Consider the following 9,634-nt stretch of genomic DNA (forward strand, 5'->3'; position numbering starts at 1 on the left):
TATACCCGCTAATTTTAATTTTAAACTAATATTTTTAAAATAGTACAGATATATCGGGGTTAGTAGAAACGATTCGTGGCTCCTGTGGAAGAAATCAAATCCAAGTTGGAAAAAGAAAATAAATAAAAAATTGATGACCTGTTTGAAACATCTTTTTCAAGGATAAATGAAGGTAGAAAACAGCTCATAAGGGGGTGATATTAATTTTATGTGCCACCATTTTCTACTTCGTCTTCTTTCTCTACCAAACACCTGGCCGCCATTAATGGCTTCTGAAACTTCTTCAGTATTTCAGTTCATGTTTCCTTTAATAATTGAAAGGCTGAAGCCTCGGTACAGGTAGATAAAATACTTGAATTTTCATTTAAATTCATTATTTTGTATCGTATTTTATACGTAGATTTAAAAGCAATGCATGTATTTACGGAGAATTTTTACCCTAAAAAAATGTGCCTGAAAGAATATATACTCATATACATACATAAAGAAACTTACGCATATAATCATAAGTGATATTTATTCGATGGATTGTAATTATAAAACATAATAAATTGAAAATTAAAATATATTCAAATTTAATTCAAAATAAATATAAATAAAAGTTCGTCCACGACAAATTAAATTTAATATTAATTAGAAGACAACCCATAAACGAGATTTAAGGGTCATCAAGGCCACAAAAGATTTGAAGTTTGTTGAAGGCTTGAAGCTTTGACGGGGTCAAAGGAGGGCAAAATGTCCAAAGAGGTTTGAAATTTTAACACAAATCCTTCCCACACACAAACTCTTTTCTGTATACAGTTGAATATTAGCTCGATTTGTATTAACATTATTAATAGTACATGAGGACATGAGTTTAAGTAGATTAATTTATAGATTGAAAAGAATATTATGTCAAAAAGAGTCAGAAACTATAATGACATTCTATTTAAAAAAATTAACTATTTTTCAATTATAAAATTAATTAAATTTCAAATTAATCCCTATATTTTACTTAAATTAAAAATTTAATTTATAAACTTTAATTTTATATAATTTGATTTGAATAAACATAGTAGCATTAGATTAAGCATGAAAAACATCATTGATTACAACATGTAGAAAGGATGGGTAATCTTCCATCCAAAAAACATTTTCAGAATCAAAGCAGTTTCTTGCAAGTTGGTGAGCGACTTCATTGCATTTCCTATTGACATGTTGAAACAAACAAGTTTGTAAAAGAGCCATAGATATTCCTTTAGAAATCGTCGGTCCTATGCAAGATAGGTCGCTGTACCTTCCCTGTAAGCTCAAGATAACGTTCAGAGCATCCCCATCAAACATAACTGTAATGGCCTAAATTCAAGGTTATCGGAACAATAGTTTCGTAACCATAGATCCGATTTAAAGAGAAATTTATTTTAATATTTTTGCTTGAAAATTGATATAATAGGAAAATCGTATAAAAATATTGATAGAAAAATTTTACCGATTTAGTGGTTAGTTAGAAAAAGAAATTATTGAAGAAATTGGGTAAAAACAAGATATCGGGACCTCTATCTTGTAAAACCGATTCGAAAATAATTTTATAAATATTTATGAAATTTTATTAGTGTGATATTAAAATTTTGTTAGGAAATTTTAATGTTTGGGTAGTCAATTAAATGAAAATGACTAAATTGTAATAGGTGTAAAAGTTGCTAGAATGATTAAATAGCTTAAGAGTCTAATGAGAAAGGATTTAAAAGGAATTAGACCCAAAAGTTATTTGGGCTGGACGGCAAGGGTATGAAATCAGCAGAAAAATTGATAAATTAAGGGTAAAATTGGAATATTACAAAATTAACTAAATAAAGCTAGGACTAAATAGGAAATATCTAGATTTCTCTTCATTTCTCTTCAATTCCAGCAGCTAAAAACGCCATAGGAGGGTTATCTAAGCTGATATTTCATAATATTTGCACCAAGTGAGTTAATCCTTGCCTTTTTCTTGTAATTTTTGTGTTTCTAAGACTTTTACAACTAGGTCCTACTATTAAATTCATTAGTTTTTGATTTCATGGATGAAATTGAAAGTCACCATGGTTTAGTGCTGTAAGTTTATGATGAAATAGAATTAAATTAAAGCTTTAATTTGTTTATGAGATGATTTTATTAGGTAATTTCAATAGAAATTGATTTTTAGGACCTAATTTGTGAAAATACTTGGAATTAAAGTCTATTGCTGAAATTATGATTCCTAAAGGTTGTAAACTAGTTTAAGGTGATATAATAAAATATTAATTGAGAAAAATCAGTTCAATTGAGAGGATAATTGAGTAGGGACGAAATTATCATTTATTAAAAGCTTAGGGGAAAAATGGTAATAAACAGCTTGCGCAAAAACAGTTTGGACAGCAGCAGTAGACTAACTTTGAAAAATCACCATAAATTTTAGAAATCTAATTAGAAGATGAAAAAAATATGAAATTAAAGCTTATTGAGTCTAGTTTCTCATAGAAGAAATAGTGTAAGCAATGGATTTGTAAATTTTGAGATGTAATGAATTTTGTGAGACAAGGTCAGAATGAATTCGGGTTCCCCTGTTCTGACTTTGAAAAATAATAAAAATTTGAATAAAAACAATTAGGGGCTTAAAATTATATGTATAGAATCCTTAATAAGTCTATTTTTAAGAGAAACAAACGATAATATCATTTGAATTCTGTATGAAGAGATAATTAATTTTTAGTGAAGAAGGGTCAGAACTGTCTACAGCAGAACAAGGGTGATTTTAAAGAATAAACTGTACTTATTGGCTAAACCAAAAATTCTGAAAATTTTATGGTAATAAGATATGTGAGTCTAGTTTCAGGGAAAATTATCAGATCCTAATTTGGAGTTCTGTATCTCAAGATAAAAATAATTTAGTGACTATGACTCAAGTAGACAGCTTTGAATGAACTATAAATAATAGTTAAATTATAGAGAATGTTGCATATGAATATGAAATGTATTAAATTGATAATTAAATTTATTTATTTAGATCCAGAATATTCAAATACGAAGCTAGATCGAGGAAAGGAAAAAGTTCGGGATTAGTAGATTTTTTTTTTGTTTACAAACAAGTATCAAGGTAAGTTCGTGTAACTTGAATTATATTCTTAAATGCTTGAGATTGTATGTTATTTATGTGAATATGATTTGAATGTTCATTGTATGAAAATTTATGAAACATTGATATATTTGATAAAAGGGGAAGAAATCCCGGTTGAATGAAAGGAAAATTCGATGGATCTCTGAAAATGAATTGACGGTAAAAAGGATCTAACCCGGACGGGTGATCCTATCCTGATATAGCCCTCCTGAAGAATATGTGTAATATGGATTTAGCCCGGACGGGTAATCCGAATTAGGGTCTGAATTTAGCCTGGACTGTAATTCAGATCCAAGCTCATTAGAGTAATTGTCATTGCAGAGGATTTAGCTTTGACCGGTAATCCCGACAATACTCTATGAGTTTATATTCTGAGGATTTAGCTCGACTGTAATCCATTGCAAGGTTGAGGTTCGCGGGAGTGTGCTCTCTGAAATGGATATGTGCGCACATGAATATGAATTGACGAACCCGGAATTGTACAATAAATGTGTACCTCTGAAAATCCATCGAAATTTCGATAAATTCAACGGGATAAATATGAAAAAATAACAAGGAAATGGAAATCATGGTATTGATGAGCTCATCAATCATAGTATATATTATTGGTACATGGAAATTATTGTACTAACTTGAATGTTGAGTTTGTGCATGTTAGGATAATAATGCATTGAATGGATATATGAATGTTTATTATATTGTATTGAAAATATTAGGTAAGTATAATTCTTGTTATATGAGCTTGCTAAGTACAAAGTGCTTACCCCGTTTCCTTTTTCCCTGTTTTGTAGTGTTAAGAGCTCGGAGGTCGGATTTGGCCGGAGACACATCACACTGTCAACCTCAGGATTTCGGTATATAAAGAAACTTTATTTTGGAAATCAATGGCATGTATAAGCTAACAAAGTAAATGTTAACGTGAAATGAATGTAAAGTTAGGAATTAGTATGGTTAACAAACCTAGTTTTAGATATGTGATGACGTTATCTTATAAATATGCATGAATTTATCTTGAAAATATGTTGAGTTGATTTGGTTGATGTGGATTGGTCTCGATTTAATATTGCAGGGAAGGTTAGATATTTATAAAGGGGCTATATTGAATATAAAAAAAAAAATTAATTCGTAAACTCCGGTAATGCCTCGTACCCTATTCCGGCAATGAATACGGGTAGGGGTATTACAATAACGCTTTGATTCCTGAGCTGTAACGCAAATTCCATCGCTTTAACCGTACTTGGATCCGTCAAAGTCACGAATGATGTGGCCACTCGCTTCTTGTTTAGTCGAAAGATCAAATGATGTAGTGGCGCTTGCAATGAAGAGAAATAGGTGGATTGTCGACATCCCAATGGGACAATTTGTAATTCTCTTGTATTTGCAGTTGACTAATGATTTCATCAGCAAAAATCGAAGCACAAAAAGATTTATCAGCGTGGATCATAGTGTTCCTAACGTTCCATAGGCCGCGTAAAATCATAACAAAAGTTTCAAACTCATTGATCAGTAAGGAGAGTGGTACTCGACAGTAGTGACGAACTTCTTTAGGGAAAGTGCAGTCCCTCAAAGCATGAAGATCCGACTCCCATTCACATCCACGTCATTTACATTGTTTTTGGGCATTTTGTATCCTACTAGCAGTGTTTCCCGTTGTTGGTAAGGTTGTATTGCAAGCTCTCCAAGCAAAGAGTTTCACTTTAGGCATTGTTTTGATTTTCCATGAAATTTGGTGCCAAACAATCTCATCCTCACAAATAGCAACAGCCAGAGGCATTTCTAAGATAGCCTTTGCCTCCACCTCATTGAATTCAACTCTTATCAAGTCCTCTTGCCATCTATTGTTGGCTTCATTGATGAGCATGTTGACTTTACCATTAGGATGTATATTCGTGGCTGCCAATAACACCAAAAAGACTGATTAGAGGGCATTTACTGGTTTGATTTAATCTTAATGTGCTTACCATTATCGACTCTCCAACGAGTTCCTTTTTGCATCAGCTCTTTAGCCGATCATATGTTTCTCCATAAAATAGATGCTTTGTAGCTCAAATGATTTTCTTACAGAATAAAAAATTAAAATTTTGAAAATCGAGTCAATTTAAAATATTTATAACAATAAATTTTTTATGAATTCGCACGTTTATTTTGGGCTAGACGGATTCTTGTTGTTCTCATCTTTCGACCAAACGGTTTTCTTCATTATTATTGTATCATGAACTACTTCAATTGTCGGCTCGAATGAATTCGAATCAAACCCAAAATTAAAAATTATTTATTTTACTTTCAATGGGAAGGAAAAAATCTCTCTCAATAGAAACCGGTAAAATTGTTATTCCGGAAAATACAATTTATACTTAGATATAAATTCTCATTATTTCCGGACTGAATAACAATATCTCAAAGTTATATAAAACTTATTTTATATTAAGCCTTATCGGTGTCATCTATTTATAGGAAGAAAAAGTGAAACCCTAATTAAATTAGTAGGAGTCTATTTAATAGAAAAATAATTTCCTAATTGAACTAGGAGATAGAGGGGCGACAACCCTAGTTAAATATACTATGGTTTGTCGTCCCTTGTAATTAACATGAGGGACTTTTGGGCCTCTCCCGTATAAGGTCAAATTATAAGTGTTTTTCTATTTTTCAAAATAAACATCATAAATTAATTTAAATAAATAAATTTCTCAATTAAATAAAATTTCAACTCGATTCGATTCGTTAAAATCATAACAATTTTATCGTAAAAGAATTTATGAGAAAATATATTTAATTTTTCTATATGCAATGATTCACTATGACTAATTAATTTAATTTCATTTTCGAACTTCAATTAATTAATTAATAACTTGAAAAACTATAAATTAATTCTCAGGTCATTTCCATACTTAGCGAGAAAACCACATTAATTTCTAAATGTTTCTCATTTCTCTAATTTTACCATTTCTACCAAATTCTTTTCATTTGATTTAACATGCAATTTCTTTTTTGTTTCAACGAGCTAGCGGAGGGATGGTTTGACATATGATTAGAGCTCAAATGATTTATAATTAAGTTTCAACTTTTCACTTATTAATTATAAGCTATTTAGTCATGAAGTCATTCCATTATAGTATCATAACCGAGTTCTCCCTAATGACATGCCATTACGAAAACAATTTGATTAGTACTCGTCTAATGACCTTACCATAAATGTGTTACCCTTATAGAATATCTTTAATCTTTTGGGGATAAATTCATTCTCCCAATATGATCCTATTTTATCCTATGGTAACCATTACATTTTCTTTCATGAAAAGTCAATTACTATCAAATAGTAATTAAGTTATTCATCACAAAGACGAACAACTCATGGGCACATTTTCTTTTCATCTATCATATAATGTCAATGAAAGGATATCATTTATGTAACACCTCTTAACCCTAAACCGTCACCGGATCAGGGTTACGGAGCATTATCGGACATATTGGATAACTTAGAAATAATTCATAAATAAATAACATTCATAGCATAGTTTAACTTTTAAGTCTTTACAATAGACCCTCGAGGCCCAAAATACGTATTAGGAGTGGAACGAATTTTTTTTAATTTTTTTTTAATTTCGGCAGCATTTCTGCTTATTTTGTATAAAACCCCTTGCAAGTTCAAACCAAAAACAACCAATACCATATATACTATATAAACTTTTGTACCATTTCATTAGTATAAACATTAAAAATACTAATTACCATTTTTTTTTACAACAAAAGTCTTGTAACATTCTGATGTAATCAAAATAACACCTATGTACATGCCACTTTTAATTCAAAATATGGTACATACTTATGAAGCTCTTGAGATGTGATGAGATGAGAGATCTTCTAGCCGACTTTACCTCTTCGAGTCTAACTGTACCTACGCGTTAAAATTAAACGCGTTAAGCTGATGAAGGCTTAGTAAGCACTACAAGAATAAATAGGCAAATAAATCCTATTAAAATATTATAATCCCTTTTGATCAATATTTATATGCATATAAGTTTCTTTAGTTGTATCTTATATTAACAAAATTTAATTTATTATTATATATAAGTTATAAAACTTACCTTAGTACATTGATAATTCGCTTTGGTTCACAACTTATAACTTTAGCCCAAAGTAGACTTAATAGAACACACTGGATATACGGAACAAATACAAAAGTGCATTATTATGCACAAATGAACAAAAAGCACTAAAGTGCTATACAGAGAGCACTTAACGTGCTAATAATAGAACGGAGAGCACTAATGTGCTAATAATCAGAGAGCGCGCTAGAGTTCCTTAATGGCATGCCACTAATATCCTAGTAGTTCTAAATTCATCTACTTGGGCATTAAAACTGAATTTCATACATTTAAATACTTTACATAAATATTTTGAAAAAGATTTCTCATTTCTTCATCATTACAATTTAGTGCATATTACACAATTCACAAATATCACATCTTTTTCACACATATACTTTTGTCACAACATTATTACTTAATGTTCAAACAATATAATTTCTTATATTCTCCAATTATAATTTTCTTTTCAAATTTCATAATTCCATAATCTATTATTATTATTATTATTATTATTATTATTATTTATTTATTTACTTATAAATTTAAATATATACATATATATTACATTTTTATTTCTAAATAATTCTATACTACAATATAAACATCTAAATAAAATTAATTTAAAAAAATCTTGTAGTACTTACAACAAAAAGATTGAGATGATGTCTTCCTTCACTCCTTAGCCTTCTCTTTTCCTTTTTCTTCAATTAGGTCCTCGCCTTTCTTTTCTTTCTCTTCAATTTCATATAAAACATATAACATTTATATGTTAGAGAAAAATAATTAAATGACTTTCTTATACTATTAAAAAAATAAACATGTATGATATAATAAATTCATCATTTCTTACATTAACTTACATTTCAATTTATTCCATAACTAAAATTATTTCCATTTCTATTACAATCTATGCTTTATTTTTATTTAAACTCTACTTATAACTTAGTTTAACTCCCAAATTTTCACTAATAAACCCCAATTTCAAACTTCTTATAATTTACTCCCTATTGCAATCTATTTCACAATTCAATCTTTTTTCTCAATTCTAATTTGAATTTTTCATAAGTTCAATCTCTAATTTATCCATAAATTCAACAATAATTATATAAAAAAATCTACTAACTCTCAAAATTTCAACATATACCTAATAGTATTTTGTTCTAGGATCATAAAACTCAATAATTACAAGAAAATGAATTAAAATGACTTACCAAATTGAATTTGAACCCTTGAAATTTCAAATTTTCTTTTTTTCTTTTCTTTCTCCTTTTCTCTATTTCGTCCCTGTCCCTGCTATTCTGTTTTATTGTTTCTTCTTTCTATTATGTTTCTTTATTTACTTATGTTTTATATATTATATTATATATAATATAATAATATGATATATTATATATTAATACTTAAATATTAAATTAATATAATATATAATATATATTTTATATTAAAAATATCTTAGATTTTTTTGAACATTTAATAATAATGGCATATTTCCTATTTAGTCCTTTCTATTTTCTTTAATCTATAATTAAACTTTCACACTTATTTCAATCTAATCCTTTTTCTTAATTATTTCTAATTAAGTCGAATTCACCTAATCAAAACCTAATTAGACACACAACTAGCTTCGTAAATATTTATAATAAATATTTACGAATCCGATTTATCAGAACGGAGTCCCGAGAATGCATTTTTTTTCTCTTTTTATCAATTTAACTATATAATCAATAAAATTTTCCTATCAAAATTTTCATGTAGTATTCCTATCGTAATATAGACTATGCCACAATATTAAAATAAATTTGCTTTCTAGATCGGATTTGTGGTCACGAAACCACTATTCCGATTTTACTGAAAATAGGCCATTACAATTTACCCATCATCTAATGATACTACATGCTGTAAAATTTGTATGCCTAATGCACCATTTTTTGGTTCCTTATATATTCGAACTCAGACTTTTACTTGCATTAAAGTATATGTGTGACACACGGCCAACTGACACGGCCGTGTGTCCCCTGTATCTTTTGATTTGCATAAGTCAATATGCTTAAAATTTTCACATGGCCTAACACATGGGCATGTGGTTTGGCCATGTGTCCCCTGCATCTTATAAATTGTAACGCCCCTAACCCAAATCCGTCACCGGAATAGAGTTACGGAGCATTACCGGAGTTACCGATTCATTTATCAGATATTTCATTAATCCGATATCTTTTCTTTTCCACGTTCAAGTCTCGTATTCAAGTCATCCGGATCTTTATAAAGAAATTTGATCGTCGTTTTCATTTATTTCATGTTATAATACATTCAACTAATACTCTAAACAAAATTATCATTTTACCCCTAAACTTTTAATTAATGACGATTTCATCCTTAGGTTAAAATAAAATAAAATAATTGAAAATTAATCCTTATTTCCAGCCGTTATTCT

This window comes from Gossypium arboreum, chromosome 11 (assembly GCF_025698485.1).
Source record: "Gossypium arboreum isolate Shixiya-1 chromosome 11, ASM2569848v2, whole genome shotgun sequence".
NCBI classification, from domain to species: Eukaryota; Viridiplantae; Streptophyta; class Magnoliopsida; order Malvales; family Malvaceae; genus Gossypium; species Gossypium arboreum.